The sequence below is a fragment of the Pelophylax lessonae genome, assembly GCF_965119305.1.
Source record: "Pelophylax lessonae genome assembly, chromosome: 3".
Classification (NCBI taxonomy): Eukaryota; Metazoa; Chordata; class Amphibia; order Anura; family Ranidae; genus Pelophylax; species Pelophylax lessonae.
In genome coordinates, this window is record NC_138770.1 from 603,219,206 (window position 1) to 603,239,802 (window position 20,597).

The 20,597-nt window shown below is 44.2% G+C and overlaps 1 protein-coding gene across 2 annotated transcripts in view; it reads left to right on the forward strand.

The window, feature by feature from the left end:
* The first annotated feature begins 4,335 nt into the window (after positions 1-4,335).
* Positions 4,336-20,597, forward strand: part of ITPKB (inositol-trisphosphate 3-kinase B) — a 185,358-nt gene continuing 169,096 nt past the window's right edge. The window contains exon 1 of one of the 2 annotated variants that reach the window (XM_082252554.1): positions 4,336-4,769. The gene's annotated coding sequence lies outside the window, so the exon portion shown is untranslated. Of the gene's footprint in view, positions 4,770-16,458; positions 16,483-20,597 lie in introns of those variants that run through there. The other variant, XM_082252556.1, reaches the window with a different exon arrangement.

Here is a 20,597-nt window from a genome sequence, read left to right on the forward strand (position 1 = left end):
TTGACATGTCCCTGGAGGTTTATAGGTTTTATAGGTATATTTTGAAAAGGGTATTTTTCGTTTAAAGCAGATCTGGTTTAATCACTTCAATACCAACATGTTACACCCCCTTCCTTTCCAGGCCATTTTCAAGTGCTATGATAGTTTGTCTAACAATTACTTGGTCATGCAACACTGCACCCAAATTAATTGTATATGATTGTAAACTACCTATAAAACTGTTTTTTAAATGTTTACTTTATAAAGAAAAATAGATTGTCATTATAAGAAAAACGGATTTCCTTAATGTGTTATAAAACATATCAAATAAATGTATAACATTTCTTTGAAAAAAAAAATTCTGTAAGGGTTATAGAGTCTTCAAACTACGGTATATATACTGTATATTTGAAATTTGTCAAACCTGATGTTTTACCTGTCTTTTACATTTCTGGAGGCCCTAAAATGCTAGGACAGAACAAACACCCCAAAAATAACCCCCTTTTGGAAAATAAACAGTCCAATGTATTTGGTAAGAGGCATGGTGAGAATTTTGCAGATCTAATTTCTTTGTCAAATTATGGAAAACAAAGAAATTAAATGGTATTTTTTTTTCTTGATTTAACAAGTTATTTCTCATATACAGCATGGGCATATTTACAGTTACATCCCAAAACACATTCTGTTACTCCAGAGTATGGGGATGCCCCGTGAAACATTTTCCCTTCCTAGCCACATAGAGGGGCCCAAAATCTAAGGAGCATCTTCAGGCTTTCAAAGGACATCAATTCCCCTGAAGTGCCAGGACAGTAGAAACACACATTAAATTACTCATTTGCTTAGATGGCCAATGTAAGATGGTGCATGTATGTTAGGGACCTTAGATTGTAAGCTCCTTTAAGGGCAGGGACTGGCGTGAATGTACAATATACAGTATCTCACAAAAGGGAGTACACTCCTCACATTTTTGTAAATATTTTATCTATCTTTATATCTTTTTATGGGACAACACTGAAGAAATTACACTTTGCTACAATGTAAAGTAGTGAGTGTACAGCTTGTATAACAGTGTATATATTTGCTGTCCCATCAAAATAACTCAACACACAGCCAAATAATGTCTAAACCGCTGGCAACAAAAGTGAGTACACCCTTAAGTGAAAATGTCCAAATTGGGCCCAAACTGTTAATATTTTGTGTGGCCACCATTATTTTCCAGCACTGCCTTAACCCTTTTGGGCATGGAGTTCACCAGAGCTTCACAGGTTGCCACTGGAGTCCTCTTCCACTCCTCTATGATGACATCACAGAGCTGGTGGATGTTAGAGACCTTGCACTCCTCCACCTTCCATTTGAGGATGCCCCACAGATGCTCAATAGTGTTAAGGTCTGGAGACAAGCTTGACCAGTTCATCACCTTTACCCTTAGCTTTTTTAGCAAGGCAGTGGTCTTCTTGGAGGTGGGTTTGGGGTCATTATCTTGTTGGAATACTGCCCTGTGGCCCAGTCTCTGAAGGGAGGGGATCATGCTCTGTTTCAGTATGTCACAGTATATTTTGGCATTCATGGTTCCCTCAATGAACTGTAGCTCTCCAGTGCCGGCAGCACTCATGCAGCCCCAGACCAAGACACTTCCACCACCATGCTTGACTGTAGGCAAGACACACTTGTCTTTGTACTCCTCCCCTGGTTGCTGCCACACACGCTTGAAACCATCTGAACCAAATAAGTTTATCTTAAGCTGGATACACACTATACAACTTTTGTTGTCAGATTTCCTTTAGATTTACCTTTTCTATGTAGTGCAAGGGCCTGCCTGATTGCATACAAATTGAAAGTGTTTAGGTTTGACCTCATATTATACGGTTTTGGTAAGTCTGAAGGAAAAAATCTAAAGAAAATTGTATAGTGTGTATGGCCCTTTAGTCTCATCAGACCACAGGACATGGTTCCAGTAATCAATGCCTTAGTCTGCTTGTCTTCAGCAAACTGTTTGTGCGTCATATTTAGAAGAGGCTTCCTTGTGGGACGACAGCCATGCAGACCAATTTCATGCAGTGTATGGCGTATGGTCTGAGCACTCACAGGCTGACCCCCCACCCCTTCAATCTCTGCAGTAATGCTGGCAGCACTCATACGTCTATTTCCTAAAGACCACCTCTGGATATGACTCTGAGCACATGCACTCAGCTTCTTTGGTCGACCATGGCGAGGCCTGTTCTGAGTTGAACCTGTCCTGTTAAATGGCTGTATGGTCTTGGCCACTGTGCTGCAGCTGAGTTTCAGTGTCTTGGCACTCTTCTTATAGCCTAGGCCATCTTTATGTAGAGCAACAATTCTTTTTTTCAGATCCTCAGAGAGTTCTTTGCCATGAGGTGCCATGTTGAACTTCCAGTGACCAGTATGAGAGTGAGAGCAATAACACCAAATTTAGCACACTTGCTCCCCATTCACACCTGAGACCTTGTAACACTAATGAGTCACATGACACCGGGGAGGGAAAATTTAATGATTGGTCACAGTGATCAAATGGTACAGAACTACTTACATTAGCTCTGTACTTTATGTCTGTAATTTGCAATGTCCTGCTGCATGCACAAGCACAGTAAAAGAACAGGAAGACACCCCCCTGATGATTAACTACAGCAGCACTTTTGCATTTCATTTGGTATTACTTGTTAAATGGGATTTCAAAATGAAAAATAATTCAATAAAGCTAAAAAATAAACCCATTTTTAAAGCATTGTTTTTTTATATGTGTTAGATAGCCATTGATTTTATTTAGATAGATGAGCCACACATTGGTATACTGTAATATTTCTTCTGTCAGTGGTAGGTGGCAGCTCAAGACCAGAATATCCCTTGCTTCCCAAGATCACAAATATCCAACTCTCTTGGTCTATGAACTCTCACAGGCCTGTAATTTATGAGTGAGAGACTGATACAAAAAAATTCCAATGGGTAATTGAAATATTGAAGCTCAGCAACAGTCATGGATGGATCTATGCTTTCAGACAAAATACAAATAATTATAAAGGAGGGGCATTTCTTAATTGGCAAACAAAATAGGGAAGCATTAGACCACTGAATACCGATGTTAGAGGCGCTTCTCCAACCAAACAAAAATGTAAGGGGCCCATCCACCTCCGACCACTAATTTTAGGAACCCATCTCCCACTAAATACCAATTTAGGGGACACTTCTCCATTGGCCTCCAATGTAAGGGGGGCATTCTCTCACTGGCTATCAGTGTAAAGAGAGCCTTTTCTTGATGACCACCAATGTAAGACGGGCCTTCCTCACTGACCACCAATGTAAATATATATATATATATATATATATATATATATATATATATATATATATATATATATATTGTCAAAAGTATTGGGACACCTGCTTTTATACGCACATGAACTTTAATGTCATCCCAGTCTTAGTTCGTAGGGTTCAATATTGAGTTGGCCCACCCTTTACAGCTATAACAGCTTCAACACTTCTGGGACGGCTGTCCACAAGGTTTAGGAGTGTGTCTATAAGAATGTTTGACCATTCTTCCAGAAGCGCATTTGTGAGGTCAGGCACTGATGTTGTATGAGAAGGCCTGGCTCGCAGTCTCCGCTATAATTTTATCGGTTTGAGGTCAGGACTCTGTGCAGGCCAGTCAAGTTCCTCCACCCCAAACTTGCTCATCCATGTCTTTATGGACTTTGCTTTGTGCACTAGTCCAAATCATTTGGTGGAGGGGAGATTTATCTGTGGGCTTGTTTTTCAGGGGTTGGGCTTTGCCCCTTAGTTCCAGTGAAGGGAACTCTTAAGGCATCAGCATACCAAGACATTTTGGACAATTTCATGCTCCCAACTTTGTGGGAACAGTTTGGGGATGGCCCCTTTTTGTTCCAACATTACTGCGCTCCAGTGCACAAAGCAAGGTCCATAAAGACATGGATGAGTGAGTTTGAGGTGGAGGAACTTGACTGGCCTGCAAAGAGTCCTGACCTGGGATGAATTAGATCAGAGACTGCGAGCCATATATATATATATATATATATATATATATATATATATATATATATATATATATATAAAATTAGGCACTTAGCTAATAAAAAAGTCAACACCTATACTGACCAGGGCGATCATCAAAAGAGCTTTTAAGCTAAAAATTGTTATTTAGCAGCACCTTTTGAAAATTTGCATCGGACGCATCTGTTGATGTCGCAGCTGTGTGCCATTCAGCCATGCTTGGTCCCCATCGGTAAGCTCGTCAGGCATCCTCAGGCAAGGAGGATTAAGCTTTTTCTCTTCTGATTCCAAATTGCAGAGCCTGCGTCCTGCCTCCTCCTGCTATTTAGTGATTGGACAGGAAATGAAGGCACAGCTCTCTCTCTCTCTCTCTTTCTCTTTCTCCCTCTCCCTCTCTGGCTCAGGCTCAGGCAGTGGAAAAAGGCAGTTGTGTGAGCTGCAAGCACTGGGTGCAGCTTGCTGCCCTGACAATGGAAACTTTCTGAGTTCCCTCCTGTCACAAACCCTAGCACAAGGAAGCCTGTTCGGCTGAGTTCAACCCCAGACAGACTTCACAACTTCCTTCCTGCATTCTTTGACATTGCATGTTGAACAAACAGAGCACAGAAAAGAGCTGAGAGCCACACAGAGAGTGGGGGGTCCACAAAGCCAACGACCAGAGGACTGGGACTTTACTGGGGGGATCGCTGCCTGCACTGGGCAGAAGTTTAAGGCAAGAAGCAGAAGACCCTGTAGAAGAGAACTAGCCCCTATCTGCTGCCCAGGTAAGTGCTGGAGCCTTGCTGTGCAAGCCTGACATTGTCCGCTTATCATGTTTTAAAGGACATTATTCTAACCCCAGCCTGTTTTCCCATGCATGCATCCCAGTACAGGGGACAATAGTACCAGCCTGGCATTGAGATCTCCCATCACGTAGCCACGCTCAGGACTGATTAGAATGTTATGTAACTTTACAGGCAGAGAGCAATTAGGAAGAATAGGGATTCTGCAGTAAATAATGAAATCTTTTTCCATAACAGATGAATTTCAAGGAAAAGAGGATTTGCAAAAAAATGATCTTTCTTTGCAAGCTGGACCACGATAAAGGGGCTTTTGTCACGCGCTTCCCCCCTCTAAAAATAAGAGACACGGCATGAAAATTCCACTTTTAGTTCCAAATATTACAATTTCAAAGCTTAACGAAATCCTGTATTTATGGAGGTGATGGGTCAAAAGTCTGTGCGTATTGTATTGGGAACACTTCTCCAAATAATTATTTAAAGGTTAGTCATTTCGCCATTCTGCAAAAACGTTAAACAAAACTCTTTGCACTGTGTAGAGTTAAAGGAGTTTGGCAAATTTAAATAAGTTTTAAACTGAAAGCTGGTATATTTTAACCATTGTTGGCATACCTAAAATAGAGAGTGGCAAAAAATAAACCGTGGAATCTCATTGGTTGTTGGCATCAAATCCAAACATAGTTGTGCCACGGTTTTCATTTATCAGACCCTATGTAGGCCCAAGGTGACTGCAGTCAGGTAGCATGATAGTCGGTGATACATTCTTGAGCAAGTCCCTTGCAATCTTTTTTGTAAGACAATGTTAGGGTGCATGCACACCAGCCATTGCGTTACAATGCAGTGGCTGCTGTGCGATGGAATGACAGCAGTGCCGATGCGTCCATAGCAGCGCATTGTTCCCTATTTTAAATTATTTTTATTGAAATGTCACACAGTGATTTTTTATTAAGTTTTATTGGCTGCTGCGCAGTGTGAGGAAATAGACTGTCTTGCACTGCGCTGCGCTGAAAAAGGTACAACATGCCATACTTTTTTCTGCACGCACCGCCACCACGCAGTGGTGTGAACTGGCCAGGTAGGAGACAAGGCATTTTGCTTTGTCTTGTGGAGGGACTGCGCTAGAATAACTGTCCAGCGCAGTCCCATCATACCTGGTGTGAATGCACCCTAGAAGCTTTATTACCTTTATTAATTCAATGAATGGAGCATTTTTCGCTGTTGGTCATATTAGCTGTTACAAAATAGTTTGGTACAATAGCTAATATACCAAATACAGTGTCACCAAGACAGGAAATTAGGGAAAATCTCCCCTCACTTCCTAACCAGCATTAAACCCTGACAGATGTTCTAACTCCTCCTTACTATACTTAGGGGCCCATTCACACAGGTATTGCGCTAATGTGTGTTGTGTCGCAAATGGGCAGCTAAGGCATTAGAACACATGGCAGTGCGTTACTGTGCATTGTGGTGTGCTGCAATGCATCTGCCATTCAGAATTCAATACTCTAATGCGTGTTCTGTGGATTACCACAACGCGCCACAAAACAAAAACGTTGATCACTGTCAAATATAAAAAAGACAGTGTTTACTAGTACACCCTTTGCGGGTCACCTAATGTCAAGTACCATTTACCTATTTTTAAAGAGACCCTGTCATGTACTAAAATGCCTTCAGTATAGGACATACACCATATTGTCAAAAGTATTGAGACACCTGTCTTTACACGCACATGAACTTTAATGGCCTCCCAGTCTTAGTCAAAAGGGTTCAATATTGAGTTGGCCCACCCTTTGCAGCTTTAACTCTTCTGGGAAGGCTACCCACAAGGTTTAGGAGTGTGTCTATGAGAATGTTTGACCGTTCTTCCAGAAGCACATTTGTGAGGTCAAGCACTGATGTTGGATAATTCATCCCAAAGGTGTTTTATCAGTTTGAGGTCAGGACTCTGTGCAGGCCAGTCAAGTTCCTCCACCCCAAACTCGCTCATCCATGTCTTTATGGACCTTGCTTTGTGCACTGGTCCAAATCATTTAGTGGAGGGGGGGTTGTTTTTCCAGGGGTTGGGCTTGGCCCCTTAGTTCCAGTGAAGGGAACTCTTAAGGCACCAGCGTATCAAGACATTTTGGACAATTTCATGCTCCCAACTCCGTGGAAATAGAAACAGAGTCCTGACCTCAACCCAATAGAACACCTTTAGGATGAACATTCTTGTCTTTGTACTCCTCACCTGGTTGCAGCCACACACGCTTGACACCATCTGAACCAAATAAGTTTATCTTGGTCTCATCAGACCACAGGACATGGTTCCAGTAATCCATGTCCTTAGCCTGCTTGTCTTCAGCAAACTGTTTGCGGGCTTTCTTGTGCATTATCTTGAGAAGAGGCTTCCTTCTGGGATGACATCCATGCAGACCAATTAGATTCAGTGTGCGGCGTATGGTCTGAGCACTGACAGGCTTACCCCCCACCCCTTCAACCTTTGCAGCAATGCTACCAGCACTCATACGTCTATTTCCCAAAGACGACCTATGGTCGCTGAGCACGTGCACTCAACTTCTTTGGTCGACCATGGCGAGGCCTGTTCTGAGGTTTCCTGTCCTGTTAAACCGCTGTATGGTCTTAGTCACCATGTTGCAGCTGAGTTTCAGGGTCTTGGCAATCTTCTTATGGCCTAGGCCCTCTTTATGTAGAACAACAATTCTTTTTTTCAGATCCTCAGAGAGTTCTTTGCCATGAGGTGCCATGTTGAACTTCCAGTGACCAGTATGAGAGAGCGGTAATACCAAATTTAACACATCTGCTCCTCATTCACACCTGAGACCTTGTAACACTAACGAGCCACATGACACCATGGGGGGGGGGGGGGTGGCTGATTAGGCCCAATTTGTAAATTTTCACTTAGGGGTGTACTCACTTTTGTTGCCATTGGTTTAGACATTAATGGCTGTGTGTTGAGTTCATTTGAGGGGCAGCAAATTTACACTGTTATACAAGCTGTACACTCACTACTTTACATTGTAGCAAAGTGTCATTTCTACAGTGTTGTCACATGAAGAGATAAAGTACAATATTTACAAAAATGTGAGGGGTGTACTCACTTCTGTGAGATACTGTGTATATATATATATACAGTATATCGATATATGTATATGAAAATCAGGAACTTAGCCAATAAAAAGAGTCAACACCTATACTGACCAGGGCGATCACCAAAAGAGCTTTTCAACTAAAAATTGTAATTTAGCAGCACCTTTCAAAAATTTGCATCAGACGCATCTGTTGATGTCACAGCTGTGTGCCAGTCAGCCATGCTTGGTCCCCATCAGTAAGCTCGTCAGGCATCCTCAGGCAAGGATGTTTAAGCTTTTTACAATTGGAGCAGAGACTGTGAGCCAGGCTTTGTCGTCCACATCAGTGCCTAACCTCACAAATGCCCTTCTGGAAGAATGGTTAAACATTCCCATAGACACACTCCTAAACCTTGTGGACAGCCTTCCCAGAAGAGTTGAAGCTGTTATAGTTGCAAAGGGTGGACTAAGACTGGGATGCCATTAAATTTCATGTGCGTGTAAAGGCAGGTATCCCAATACTTTTGACAATATAGTGTACCTGTAAAGAAGAGGCCAAATACTTAGTTCTCCTGATGCCTGGCTGCTCAACGCTGCTCTGTTGCAGAGAACTGATCCCGCAGAACCAGATGGGACACTTCCAGCAGCATCGATCTCCGGGGTCTCCCACAACTCTGGATGCTGATTACTCCCTTTGACCTCATATCTTTATAGGACAGTCTTTTCCTGAAAGCATTTTAAAACATGACAGTGTCTCTTTAAGCAGCTAAAATATTTGCTGATCTGTTGTTGATGATGATTTAGCATTTGCTGAAGCTCTAAAATGTTATCAGAAACAAAGTTGGATGTACCCCATGAAGAGCAATAGAAGTACCCCCACCTTCCTTTTGGGGTACACCTACCATTGTGTGGTAGGGATATGGTTAAGTCATGGTTGTGGACGCCTGCGTATTTGTTTACTGTTCTCCAGCTCCGATGCCGTAGAGCAGCACAACAGTGTGTAAGTTATGTGTCATGTTATAGTTAGTGCAATTACCTGAATGAACAGCAAGGTAATTTATTGTTCAGGGGTGGCAGAAGTGACAGATAAATGACTCTGACATGTTGCTACGTTACACGGATTGCACAATTGGGTGTAGAAGTTTGCTCATGGACAAGGAGAGGTGTACTCAGTCCTAGTGGAAGGGAGATACTAGAAAAAAGATAGGGCCTCTCTTCTCACATGCAAACAATGCTGCGTTTAGATGTGTACAGTAGAAAATTTTGTACCCATCTAGACACACATAGCTTCATATTCATAAAAAAAATAGGTACGTCATTTATCTGCCCACAAAAATAAAAAGTAGGGTACAGCTGCAGATTTTAAATGCATAGACCTGAAGATTTTACGTATGCGTGTATTTTACGCAGAATTTTCTAGCTCTACTAGCAAGAACCTTTCTTTCATGCAGAAAACATGCGTACGCCCATGTGAATGAGACCTAAATTGGTTACGACAGTGCATTGTTTACTTCCCTCGTTGGTGAACTGGGGGTTGCTTGCTTGTGGACCCCGTGCAGGGACCAAGATGGGCTTATTGAATAGTCCGAGGGATGAAACTTTTCACTGATAATTAGTAAACAAGTATTAAAAAAAAAAAATGTCAATTGTTTATTATACACAGCACTTGCAAACGAATCAGCATTCAGTAAAGCTGGCTATACACGTTGCAAAATCCAAGCAACCTCAACTGTTTTCGATCAACCAGGAATTGAACATTCAATTGATAACAACCTACTGTCCACAAGTTTAAACAATTGCCTGAATATGATGATCAATGGAACTGAGTTACGAATTTACAGCTTTAATACAAGTGATAGAAAAAACAAAAGACTGATCAAAATTAGAAAAAACACAGCAATTATGTCAAAACCAGGCACATTTCTCCAGCAGTTTGATGGTGGCAATTTTGATCCCATCTCTTTGCGATCAATCAAAGCAACTAATTTTTAGCATTTGATTTTTGATTGGGTTTTTGATTCCAGCTCCATTGAACGTGGCTGAAATTGAGGAAAGGATGGCATGTGTATAGCCAGCTGTAGAAATTACATTAACTTTAAATATGAGATTTTGACTGATTAGTATTTTTTTTAGCTTTTTGTAAAAAGCACTTCTAAGTTTAAATTCCCCACAAGCAAAAGGCAACAAAATACTCAAAATTACAATGATGTGAAAACATTGTCTATATTCTATGTCAGTGGTCTCCAAACTGTGGCCTGGGGACCAAATGCAGCCCTCTGCTTGCTTTATCCATCCCTAGGGGCACTATTTTCATTCACTAATACCAACAATGTGACTTAATTCTCCATTACTGACAACAAAGATGGGGCACAATGACAGCAAAGATGGGGCACAACTCCTCCCAATAACACCAACAATGGGGTCCAATAACACTAATGATGAGCATTATTCCTCCCACTGACACCAATGATAGGCCACTGGTCTTCCCACTGATACCAAAGATGGGGCATTGTTTATTGCCCCTGACATCTGGACCTTTTCTACTCCCAATGGCCCCAGTTTGGCCCCTCTTAAATCTGAAGGACAACTGGCCCTTTGTTAAGGTGCCCTAGACCTAGACCTAGACCAGCCATCCTCAAGCAGGGTTCCATGAAACCCTAAGGGTCCTCCATATCTTGCTTAAGCTGTGGCAGATTGACCTCCTATTTGATGATGCCTGCATAGTTCTGGGGCCAACACAACTTGATAAAGCCAGCTATGTGACACCAACTTAGCTGTTTATAAAGATGGCATTCTGAACCCCACTGTTAGGGGGGCATTTTCTGTTCTATGTGGTGGTACTAGGAGTGAAAAAAAGGGAAATCTAAGGACACCCACTGAAGAAGGAGAAAAAGGAAAGATGGGAGAGCACTTAGGGGTTCCTTGAGAAGTGAACAGTGGTGGATTGATCTCTGACCTGATGGTGGCTGTATAGTTCTGTCATCAACCTCATTTAGCAGAGCTATTGTCATTGGACCAGTGGAGTTTCTCCTCTCTTAGACACCAATGGTCATGTTAGCTGTCTCTAATACCACCTGTATAATTTCCATTCCAACTGTCCACCAAATATATTGGGGCATTACCTTGACCACCATTGTAATGGGCATTCTTTTCGCTGACCACCAGCATGAGGTGGCCCTTCTCTTAATTAACACCGATGTAGTGTTCTGCAGATATAATTAGTTTTAGCAGACCTAAATGTTCCTTAATGATAAAAGGGTTGAGAAAGGTTGCCTTATGGTGTATTGGCCTGGTGCATATTGGGTAAAAAAAAAAAAAAAAAACGCAGTAGACATACGATAGTGTAACATACATCTGGCGAGGTTGTGAGTGACCATAGGCTTATGGTATATTCAGCTTTAAAATAGCACTGGGGAAGAAAATATCTGTCTCCACGCAGAGGAAGACAAGGTCGCTGTTGATGCTCAGGGGAAGCCCAGTTTTACATCCTCTTGGAGGACATCAGTATGATAAGAATAACTTAGTGCCGATGGAAAAAATACCAGGGGTTTCCTGTATAGCAGAGGCGCCCGGTGATGGATTCATTAAGTAAAATTAGGAACCGTATAGTATTAGGAAAGAAAAATAATATTTCCGATAGGGAAATTGTTTTTGTTTATTTCCTTATCAAGAATATATTTTTAATGGATTTTTTCCCCAATTCTTTACAGTTCCCAATTGTAGCTGCCAAACCCAGGAAAACATTGAGCACACGTTTGTATTTCATTTATAAAATCCCTGCTTGTCTACTGCTTTTACCATGGCATGGAGGGGGATTTGGAACCCGAACCCAAACTTTCCATTATATGGGAAACTCTTTGTTACACAGTATGAAGCACATCTGATGCTAGGAAGTCCTCCTTTCTGGTTTGTCCACTAAAGGAGTTAAAATTGTTCACATTGTAAAGTGACTATTACAAATAAAGTGCTAAATTTGCACACTCAATCCTGTGTAAGGGACATGTAGAATTTTTGTTTGCATGCATTTGAATGTTTGAAGTGAAAACAACATCACCTAATCTAAATTTTCACCTTTGAAAGAGAACATTTCTTCCCCCCTAATGAAAATCTATAATTTTGTCACCTCCTGGTCAATCCTTACATGTAAAAGCCCATCCAGGTTGTCACAGTGCAGTGCACAGCATTTCCGCAGGCTTGCTAACATGTGTTGGGTTAAGGCAGACCGACCGTTCATTGCAGATGAGCTGCCAACCCACCAGTGCAATTTGTCAGGGCTATGCTCTATTTGCTGCCACAATGTGGAAATTGTTCGGAGTGATGTAATATACTATACTTAGGTCCATATATTACAATGTGTTGGAATAACGTGTAGTAAAACGTGTCTTACTGCGCCTTACCATTATACAATACTTCGGCCAAAACTATTTCCAATAGTTCCCTGTGACGCTGTGATCTGTCCTTACTAACATGTGCAATGGCCTTTATTGCTGCATCCCCAGGTATAGGTAACATGCTGTGTATTCAGATCAGTGAATCATAGGGGATTGAAGCCAACAGGTCAGTAGAATAGACAAAAAGTTAGCAAGTAGAGGTAAGGCATGGTGACCTTCATAGTTCCCTCAGTACAAGTTTCCTAAGTATTTTAGTTTTTTTTTAAATTTATTTTGGGTATTCCTATAGTGGCAAAAATTTACTCAGCGCATTATATGTTGTATATTTATATAGTAAGGGGCTCACAGTCTAAGGTCCCTATCGCACATGTATACATACATGCACATACATACTAGGGCAACCTTTTTTAACCAGGGTGCCTTCAGGTTTCTTCAGGGGCGCCTTGGCAAAATGCCGAAAAATTGCCTAATTTATGTATACAACCAGCGAATAAATTAATTAAAATTAATTAATTTTAGTTACACAAAGCCACAAGCTTTCCTTGTAGAATCCTAGAATTTTCCAGCCACTGGCGTCCCAACAACCAGTGATGTCATCAGTTGAAAAGATGAATGGGGGGCACCTACACGGCATCCTTGTTTGCCCCTCTTCATGGGGGTCATAGTAGCTGACTGATGGAGAGAAACTGAGGGAGTAGAGAAACATTGGAATACTAGTCAGTACCAGTGTGCAAAGGTATATTTGCTTTGGAAGAATAAATCACCTCTAATGCTGGGTGTGCTATGTGTGTGGATGTTGCTGTGATGTGTAAAGCTATTAGCTATAGAGAAGCACTTTACTAGGATCAGTTTAGATCAGCCTTTTTCAACCAGGGTCGGTGCCGTGGCACCCTGGGGTGCCTTCTAGGTTCATCAGGGGTGCCTTGGCAAAACACCTAAAAATTGTTCCCAAATGTCCAAAAAAATGTTGGGGGAAAATGTACAAGATCAAGGCGCCTGTAAATGACATATTTACTGGCCCCTTCCCTCACTCTCCATCCTAAAACATCCCCTGCGGGGGGCCAACATGGGGGAAGCCCAGCACATGTAGTGATTCGGGTGTGCCCAGGCACACCTGGCACACTCCTGCTCACACCTATGGCTTTGACAATGAAAAATGGAAGCTGAGTTCCTATGCAGAGCTGCACCAGATTTTGCACTCTCCTCATTTAGTAAATCAACCCCATTGTGTTAAAAAAAAAAGGTCACTTCAGATTTTCACCATGTTAAGGCACATTGCTGCATTTTAATGGACTGCCTTAACACAGCACACATTAATGTGCGGCACAACGCATGTGAAGTAATGCAAAAAGTGAATGGTCCCTTCATGAATACAAAACTACATTCATGTGTACCTTTTATAGTAATTCTTATGAAAGTCCAATCTGCATATTTCTGGGCCAGTGAAATGTAAGCAGCAAAGCTGAGATGGGAAGACCGGACTTGGAGCCTCAACCCAATTTTCCCCATCTGTGAGAAAGAGATGGAATTATTTTGTTTGCAGTTGTTTGGCAAATCCAAGAAGAAACATTTCCAGGGACAAATGTTCAATTTCAGGGAAGACTGGCATCTACAGAGGGAAACTACTAAACCTGTAAATATTGTGCTCTGGCACTGCCCGCTGTCACTTTGCTGTGCCGGGCACTGGCCTTGTGTTACATACAACCTTGGCTGCTTGGAAAAAAAGGCCAAAGTTTAGTGCCGCGTGATATCTTGGGTTCCTCATACATACTGAATTCCAGCCAGATAAATATACAAACAAATTCAGCTTTGTATTCAGGCAATAATCCTTCAATGCTAGTATAAGTACCTGAATTCATCTTTATATTAGCTTGCCAAAGAAGTGATGGCCAGCACTAGACGCCAGGTAAAATGGGATGTGTATATATATATATATATATATTTACAGTTTGTAGAATGTAGATATATTTAATTATAGTCAACCTAGCCCCAGATATATTTAAAGTGTAAGTTCACCTTTCCAGAAGCAATTACCTAACACTCTACACCACGTGTGTCAAACACAAGGCCCGCGGGCGGATGTGGCCCTCCAGGCCATTTTTATGTGGCCCTCGCACCTCTGCTGCAGCTACCCCCTCATCTCTGTCCCTACCTTGTCTCAGCAGTCGGCAGCAAAGAAAAGGACAGAACTCCTCATACAGATTCTGTTCCTCTTTGTTCAGCTGCAGAACCACCTCATCTTTGTCTCCCCTGGTCTCAGCATTCAGCAAACTCCAGCCTTCCTCTGGTCCTCCTCCAGACCCTGTACTTTCTGCTTCCCAGCTCCATCCAGGAAGCAGCACAAGGTAAAGGGGGTGCACTGTGATGTAAGGGATGGTGGGGGAATTTGTACTTCTGATAGTGGGGGGGGCTCTTGACATCTGATGTATAGGGGGGGGGGTTCTCTGGACATCTAGTCTTACAGATAAAACCGGCCCTTTGAGGGCAACCATAATGCTGATGCGGCCCACAATGAAATCGGGTTTGACACCCCTGCTCTACACTTTTCCCAACCCCTTCCCCCTAGTCCCTGCTGCACTTACCTCTGTGGGTGATAAAGTTTTATCGTCCTTGTGGTCCGATGCCGTGGACCCGGGGTTTGAATACAACGCTGTTCTTCTTCTTTCCCTAAGTACTCCAGGACAGATCAAAGTGGTTTTGACTGGTTTGCAAAGTGACGAGCCAGAACTGACCAATCAGAACTACTCTGATTCTACATGAACAGTGAAATTGTATCACCCATTGAGGTAAATGCAGCAGGGACTGGGGGTGGGGAGGGTGTAGGGTGTTAGTTCACCTTTTCATTTTTCTGTAAGGGTTCCTTCACACTTGCGGCAAAGGGGTGGTAAAAATCAGATGGTTGAGCCATGGTTTTGCACCCCCTCATGGCTGTACACATGCTGCCATGCGATGCTGTGCTTCAAAGCCGCAGCAAAATGTAGACAGCATGTCACTTTTGCCTGGCTGTGCCACCTCCAAACATGACCAATGTAGTTCTATGGGTCTTCACCACAATCCAGGGCCACTGGTAAGGCAGTACAGCCAGCCCTCCTGTACAGGGCCCGGGCACCATCAGTTTGAAAAGGGGGCCCAGGCACCTGCTGAGCAGGAGGGCCAGCTGTACTGTCCTATTGCAGCCACCATTCCTCTTCGGCCTCCTCCTGCAGTGCTGCCAGCTTCTCCTCCTCTTTCTCCCTCCAGCTGCACTGCAGTCTGCAGGGGTATTGGGTCTATCACATTTGCTCCTTCCATCTGCTGTCCGCCCCCCCCCCCCCAGTTTGCCCCTTTCCTCCTGCAGCACTTCTATCTTCCCTCCTCTCCTCTCCCTCCAGCAGCTACTGTGGACACAAAGGGAGGTGTTGCAGGATAGAGATTGGGGGAAGGGGCTGATAAATATGTCATTTACTGGCCCCTTCCTTTCTTGAATTAACACAATGAGAGATCAGTACCAATCGCTCCTGTGTCCATTGATCACTGAAGCATAGTAAACTGTTTACTGCGCTTCAGTTTGTGAATGAACTGGAAGCCTCAGAGTGTTTACTTATTATGAATCTGTGCTGTTAAGGCTGCAAAGAAAGGGACTGATAAATCTATGTCCTTAGTCACTTTTGCCCGGGAAGTGGGGAGGGGGGTAGGTCGCTGCCAATGAGGCTGTATGGGCCACCCTGATTTCAAACAGCAGCCCTGCCACAACCACATACATTGCACAATATTACATTGTTGCAGTCTGATCACTGGTGGAGAAGAGACCGAGGAAATCCTTCCTCTTGCCTGCAGCATACTGATGGTTGTATATGGTGACATGTCAGAAATGTATTCATGGGCATTTGTAAATCTAATAAAGAGTCCACTTTAAATGTCCTCAATTTGTATACATTAGTATTTGTGTTTAGCTGCTTGCCCTGGGTTAGGCTGTAATCGCTTGCCCTGTTGGGTGTTTTCTGGTCGGACTTCTTATCTGACATTTGCAGTCGTGTCCTCGCAGCTGAAAGTATTCTATTTTAGTCAGCAGTCCATTGAAGGCTCCTCGTAGTATTTGAGGTTTGTGTTTATCAGTCCAATGCCAGCAGCAGGGGATTTCCCAGTGCTTCCCAGCTGTGGACGGCTCTCCGCAGCACAAACACAGATGCCACGCACAGAGGAATCACCTGTCACTGGAGCTGCGTCTGCATATCGCCGCGAGCTGGAGCCAAGTGGAAGGTTGGCACAGCGTACACGCTGCTTCAGATCTGTCTTTCCAGGGCTCTAATGTACCAGACAACTGGATTTTTGTTATATTCCTTTGAAACTGAACTCAAGCTTTACCTTCAGCATAGTTATACAGGCTTCTTTCTCTATTGGAATTGTTTTCACTGCACACTGTGAGCTTACAATATGCATTAAAAGCTGCAACTAGTCAGTTAGAACCCACCTCTTTTGCTGGCTAGGGGACATCTGGTATCAACTTTACTCCCTAGCCTAACTGGGCCTCCCCTTATATGAATTAAACTTCAGTTCTTTCTGTGGACTGAACATGGATTCTTTCATATCCATTCTCTTCTCACCCCAACATTTGAAGCCCTCAGATCCTCACACGACATTTCCTACCTACCCGTCAAATTGCTTCCGCGGATGGTCACAGGTGGGAACAATGACACATATCTGGTGGTCTTGATGGAAGGTGTGCAGACTCTGGGTCAGGGTTTACGCCCATACTTTACTTTGCTTCATACCGACCTCAAACGGAACCCATATGAAGGCTTTCTCTGCAAAACCATAGAAGAATTACTGTGCCCAGAGCAACAAATGGCATTAGTGCCGGTTCACATATATGCGATGCTGGAACCCTGTGAATCCACTGCGGGTTCCCGCATCGCATTCAAATAACAGGCAGTTCACACTGCCATATGCGAATTGCTGGGGATGGCAATACAAAGTTAATGACACCCCCAGATCAGTTCGCGTTCACAATGTGAACTGTCAGTTCGGACATAAATCGGATCACATTGGTGTGAACCACCATGCGATCCGATTCTGCTGTGGTCCCAAAAAAGGATCCTCTGCGTGGTCTGTCCGAATCTGATGCAAATTCACAATCTGTATGGCTAAATTTGCATCGTACATGTGATTTTTCAGAGCAGTGCGCTGCGAATCACATGCGATGTCTGTCATCGCTATAGTGTGAACTGGGATTTACACCTTTTTACTGCAACTAAACTGACCATAGCCAGGGCTTGGAAAACCCAATCCTTAGTTTTGAAGCTGTTAAAAACCAAATGAATAACATTATGGTTAACTAAAAACTATCGGCCTTATTGTCAGACGCTCATGGGAAATTTCTCCGATTATGGCAACCCTGGATTACTCAGGCACAGCCGTCTTGGTTTGACAGTGCTCTTTTGTCGATGTAACAGCCCCGCGTCACGATTCCCTGGGACGTCTCCTTCAATCTTTCCTTTTTCTCTGTTTCTCCCTTCTTTTTCTAGCTCCTCCTCTCCTTCTTTGTTGTCTCCTCTGTTCTCCTACCTCTTGATTTGCTACTAAGGATGTCCAGCCACCAGGTGTAGGCCCGGTTCAGATGGTTACGATGTGCACATTCCCTACTTTTGGTACTAAAACCAGCCTTAAAACGGAGCTCCACCCAAAGGTGGAAAATCCGCTTGTTTGCTTACTCAATACCCCCCCCCCCCCCCTCGGCTGCCACATTTGGCACCTTTTGGGGGTAGCGGATACCTGTCAAAACAAGGTAACCGCTCCCACTTCTGGGTAAGATCGCCGCCATCAGTGTGTGGTGATCTACGCAAGTTTTGGCCCCTCCTTTTTCCTCTCCCACTGCCTTCTGGGAGATACACAGGTCCCAGAAGACAGCGGGACCATTCAGAAAGCGCAGCACAACTTGTACATGCATAGTAGGAGACAGGCTGCAAAGCCACAAGGACGAATCGGCTTTGGGTGCCAACATCTGTGAATAGGATCAGATCATTGCTGACTGTACCCTCCAGCCATAAAGAATGGCTGTTAAAAGATTTAAAAAAAAAAAACGCAGGTCAACCCTGAGCCCCATGGAAAGCCGCACATAATTGCCCCCGGGCCTTGATGCCAGATGAAGCTGCCGACAAATGCCTGCAGAAAATCCTGCCCAAAATTTAGCTTACCTAGCAGGGATTGTAGCTCCCGCAACCTAATCCTCCGTTGTCTGCATGCTTGTCCCACTTCCTTTCACAGAGTCAACAATTTATCCATAGGTATTCTGCATTCCATGGCCACTGAATCAATGGTTATTCTGAGAAAAAACCCATTCCCTGGCAGGGCCTTTTGTCTTGTCCGGTGCAAAAGGAATGCTGAAACATTTCACAAGACGTTGCAATGTCCCCAGCAGGATCTCACAAGTCCTTGACTCTGGGGGTCCAATGCACAAAAAATCATCCAGATAGTGGATGACCGAGTTCACCCCCGAGACCCCCTTAACCGTCCACACTAGAAACGAACAAATAGTTTCAAACAGGGCACACGAGATAGAACAACCCATCGGAAAGCAACAATCTACAAAATAAGAACCTTGCCGACAGATTAAGGAGTGCCGAACGTAAATTATTCGTCGTCCCTTTTTCCAGAAGTGTCGCTGGCATGCCCTTTTCCTTGTCTAAAACAACGAATGAGGGAATGATTTCCTCCGCAGCCTGAACATTTGTGTTTGAAGAGGTAGGCGCTCCCAAACCGACAAGTTCCTTTATTAAACTGCCAACAAATCCCCTTCTTTCTAGGTGCCGGAGATCCAGAGGTGGAGGCACTGACGACCCCCCCAGGAGAAAACTAACTCCCAGCCCTGGAAGAAGTCATCAACTTCATCCAGATGCTGATATCTTTGTGATCCCAGTGTATGGAGGGGAGGATAGTTTTCCGTTGACAAAACTGTTCGTCATAGCGGATCCATGCAAGCCCCCTGTATACCCTGTGAGCCTCACTATTGTCTTCCACTATTGTCTTTTGTAGCAAAACAGGGCAGAACAGGTTCTCCATTGCTTTTTCCCCGATAACGCTAACAAAAATTGCAAATGCTTGCCATCAATTCGCAAACGTCGAACGAGGAACAAGCCGGTACCTCCTCTTCTCCTCATCCTCCTTCTGGCTTGTGACTGGTGTAACGCAATCCAAGTTAAATTTTTCAAGTGGGAGCAGGGAAAATATTTCCACATACTCACATTTCCAAATTGTTTTGCGAACTTCAGCTTTAAGGTGTGCCCCAAACGGCCCCTCGAAGCATACATATACTTCACATTTTGCCGAGTCAGCTAAATGCACCTTTTCCACTTCCTTGCCTCCATCCTTTGATGTCTCAGTGGCAATCACTACAGCTGCCACCATGTCCTTGTACATTTGTGTGCCTGCGACTACCACCGCAGGCGTCACCATTGGAGCTCCTAAAGGGGCACAAATGCCCGCAGAAAACGTCTCCCTCCCCTGAGGGGAGCCCACGGCAATACTGGCGGGGAGTCCCTTGTCGCCCCTTTTTCCAATCTCTGCAGCGAGTCCCGCAGACTATCCCAGAGGCCCCTTCCAGCCTGACCTGAACCTGCCACCTGCTCTTAGGCTCCTTGGTCTCCAGCCCCAGCTTCCCCCCCAACACAACAGAAGAAAAACAAGACAAATCAGAAACAGTACACTCACTGGGCTGCACTGGGCAGGAAGCCAAACCAGCCGTCATTCCGGGTGTCTCTGCTGCCTCCAGAGTCTCCATCTACTGCTCCCTGTCCTCAGAGTTGCTGACTTCCCCCTCAGAGCGGATCTCTGCCTGTCCGTGGAGCGGCTATCCCCTGCCAGCTGACTGACTCCTTGTCCTGGGCACTGCATGTGCTGCTCCTGTGCTGGGGTACCCTGAGGGCTTAAGAACCAGCCACAAAGGCTTTGTCTCCCTCTGATGATGTCATTAGCCAGCGCCACCACCCTCTCCTCCATTTTGGTCACTTCTCTGGCAGCCTGCACAGACCCCGACCTGGAACTGTAGGCGTTCCCCCTCGACCAATGGGCTCTCCCAGCCGAGGAGCCAGATATCCCATTCCACTGTTCCCCCTCAGAATGAGGGCCGCTGGCTGCACCCAGAGACAGGCTGTGAGGCAGCCTCTGAGCTGACATGCCGACAGGCGCCCTCTGAGCTGACATGCTGACTGGCTCATCGCCAGCAGTGCCAGCTGCATGCACCTGGGACTACAGAGGAGGGGACCCTGGCTGCAGCATGGTGAGCTTCTCTCTTCTGTGGGCTCTGTCTTGGTTAGGGATTCCTCCCAGGACCGTGGTGGCCACAGTAGCAGGTAATTGCTTAGCAGGTAGGCCCTGGA